Genomic DNA, 3,976 nt, shown 5'->3' with positions numbered 1-3,976 from the left:
ATAATTATTAAACTCATTTACAATCACATTGTGGTCATGTATATCATTACCATCCTTTACAAAATATTGTGGGAAACTTGATTTGGATTCATGATTTTTTAAAACGCTATTCATTATTTGCCATGTTGTTCTCATATTACCATGACTTTTGTATAATAAATTACTATAATGTTTTTTCTTATGTTTTCTTATGATCCAAACCAGTTTATTTTTATACTTTTTGTACCTTTCTTCTGCTTCTTTTGTTTTCAATTTCAAGAAGCGCGAGTACAAATTGTTCTTTTTTTTACAAGCATTTTTCAACCCATTCGTCATCCATGGTTTATCAACAGAATTTCGTTTTGTATAATTTTTTTGCACACAATGTTTTTCATACAATGCTACCAAGGTATTCATAAATACATCATATGCTATGTTAACATCATCAACATACACCATATTCCAATTCTGTTCCTGTAAATCGTTAATTAGATTATTCAAGGCTTTTTGTGATGTATTTATTATTTTTCTCTTGTTTGTATCACTATTTATATGACAATGAATTTTACCATTAATTGTGAAAACGGGTAAGTGGTCACTTACATCAGTAATTAAAATTCCCCCCATAATCTCTGTACTAGTTATATTTGTGAAGATATTGTCAATTGTAGTGGCACTGTGAGTGGTAATTCTTGTCGGTTTAGATATTAATGGATACAGATTTAAACTAGTCATTGAATTAATAAATGTACTGATGTTATTTGAGTCTGTATTTTTATGTAAGTCGATATTGAAATCTCCACACAAAAACACAGTTTTATTAATACTCCCCTGCAGCATCTCCATAATGTGATCATTGAATAGTTCTATATTTGACTCAGGTGATCTATATACACAACTTATCATTATATTTTTTGAATTAGTGTTTATTATTTCAATTGTAATCAACTCCATGAGATTTTCTACAATAACCGACATTTTGTCAATTTTTTTACATGTAATTTCTTTATTTATAAATAGAGCCACTCCACCACCTCGTTTATTTTGTCTGTTCATATAATAAAGTTCATACCCTTCAATGTTAACACTGTTTATATTTTCATCATTACACCATGTTTCTGAGACAGCTATAATACTGAATGTTCTGTGTAATTGTTTTAAATAATCTGTTATATTTGATAAATTTGCACTTAAACTTCTACTATTAATATGAATAATGGAAAAGTCGTCTATTTTCCTGTTGATATTGTTAAATTGCTCTTCATTATACTATTCACATTCTTTGATTACTGGAAAGAAATTTGAACAAAACTGATAATCTACATCATAAATTTTAAGTTCAGAGTCATCATCTGTATTCATATCTCAGTGTTTGTATTCACTGACGTCCATACTTTTTAATTGCGTATAAAGTTGTTTCAGTTTACTTTTCAATTTATTCCTAACTAATTCATCTAAATTTCTCTAAATCCTTCAGTTCCTTTATCATTTTCGCTTGTGATCCTTCATGAGCCTTAACCCAGATGTTTCCATTTCTTGTCCATGTTACCACTATTTTGATTTGTTTCTTCAACAACCTTGCCTCACGTATCTCACATATAGCGAAGCCTTAAGATTGAGGATACCGGCTCTTTAGTTTGTAATCCATCCATCCATTATCTTTTGCCTGCTTTTTTCATTTTGGGTCATGGGGGTCGCCGGTGCCCATGTCCAGCTATCACTGTGCAAAGGGCAGGGGACACCTGGACAGGTCTCCAGTCCATCACAGGGCCACATAAAGACAAAAAAAAAAACATTCACTCTCTCACTCCTAGGAACAATTTAGAGTTACCAATGAGTCTAACATGCATGTTTTTGGTCTGTGGGAGGAAACTGGAGTACCCGGAGAAAACACATGCATGCACGGAGAGGACATGCAAACTCCACCCAGAAAGGCCCCTGGACTGGGATTTGAACCAGCAACTTTCTAACTGAGAGGCAGCAGCTCTACCAATTGCGCCACCGTGCTGCTAGTTTGTAATCAATTGCATTAAAACACTATTAGAAAAAACTTGTCATTCAAAAATTCTACACAATAATAAAATAAAAATCTGACTACAAATTCCATCTCATCTAATTCTAATAAATGCTTGGGGGGTTGTAAAGTAAAGAGCAAATTTTACAAGGAAACTATACATACATTTACTGTGTAAACATTGTTGTACAGTAAATATAAACCTAAAACGATAACTATGCTTAAAGTACTGGCAATGGCTGCAGGCCGATGCTGAAAAGTATGCTTGCAGCCGTTGTGACATCTTTCTGTTTTAAACAGCTGCTACGCTTTACCAGGAGCTTCTAATTTAAATACTAGGGTGTCAAAATGATGGCATAGATTTATACATATTCTACTTCAAAAATAAGTGAAAACCTTTTTATAAAAGGCTGCACTTTGTTTATATAGTGTTTAGATGTAAATACTTTTTGAAAAAGTAAAACAATTATAATAAATTTCTTGTTTTTTCAGCTGTGAGGTGCTGGGGAGGGGGTGCATCCTTACTGTTGATTCATAATTTACTGATTTTAATCATGCTGACAGTAAATCTGGATGTAGAATATGATTCATGCAAATCTTACCTTTCATTAAAGCCTCACTGATGACTGCATGTTGAAGCATTCTGGAGTGAACACCTTATGATTTTAGTGTCCAGTTTTGTGGACATGCTGGACTCCATTTTGGATTCTGATGCTGTGCATCTGATTTATATTTCCGGCACCTTTTCAATAAACTCTGATTATTGATGTCTTCAGTGTCATCTGTTCTTCTTTTTTAATGAAGGATCAAGTCTTTGCATGTCGTTTGGCTACAACACTATTTTTACCAAATTTGAACGAGTAATGGATAAGACTTGATGCTGCAGCCTCATATAATTTTCCAGTCCAAACATCCATGTTTCCATATGCATAAACATAAATAATAACAAAATTCAGATGAGAAAACAATATAATGTTTGTGTGTTTCAACTTCATTAACTACATACTAGTTTCAGTAACAATATTGATGACAAAAATTTAGTGTTACCTTTCCAGAGAGACCAAGCGTTTGAATTTACTCCAAAAGGTTCAAGAACAGCATTTGATTTAATTTGGGTGCATTTATTCAGGCATTTTCTGCAATTGCTTGGTGATAACAGGTTAAGCAGCTTTTTTTTTTTTACACTCAGCACTAATCGGAAGGACTGATTGAGATGAAAATCTGGCACATCTGTTAGACAAAACAAACAACAGAAAAAGTAAAATAAACATGAGGTTTAAAAAAACTATAAAATGAGAGGAGAGGAGTCAAAACAAAGGATGAGACTGTGAGAAAGACAGCTTAAAATGTACGAGGTTAGAAGGGTAGCTCGGAAATGAAGGTGTCTCCAGCTCTATACCTGCCACAAACCTTGCAAAATTGCATGATAATATTTCTTTAAGAAGCTACATGCCTTTGGAATTACAGCCCAGCTATCAGTAGCCACAAGCCTCAGTGCGAGACGGTGTGACATGTGTACGTTTCAGCAACTTAAACAGGGCGGATTAAGCTACTAGTGGTTCCTCTTCATATGCATTCCTTAAGGGAGTTAAGGCCATTTGAAATGCAGGGCCAAAGGCAAGATTACCGGCTCATAGGCCCATGGAGAGAGGTGTGCTGCAACTAAAAGCCTGGATTTGAATAATTGTGGCAGGGCTTAGTGCCTGAAATCAGCACAGAACAGAACCAATGGATTATTACACACACACATGCTTGCACACTCAAACACACCAACTACAGAAAGCTTTGACTTGTCTGACTCAATACCTATGTTCATGTGTGTGTGTGTAAACTCATTGTTGGTACCAGGTTGGTACACGTCTGCCTCCGTCTGCCATAATGTAAACACATGTAACTGATGTTCTGCTGCTGTCTAGTTTATTATCCACATCCAGCATTGTGTGTGTGTGTGTGTGTGTGTGTGGGGGGGGGGGGGGGGGGGGG

The sequence above is a fragment of the Nematolebias whitei genome, chromosome 1, assembly GCF_014905685.2.
Source record: "Nematolebias whitei isolate Nwh7 chromosome 1, NemWhi1, whole genome shotgun sequence".
Classification (NCBI taxonomy): Eukaryota; Metazoa; Chordata; class Actinopteri; order Cyprinodontiformes; family Rivulidae; genus Nematolebias; species Nematolebias whitei.
The sequence above is the reverse complement of the archived record's forward strand: the minus strand, read 5'-3'. Positions refer to the sequence as shown.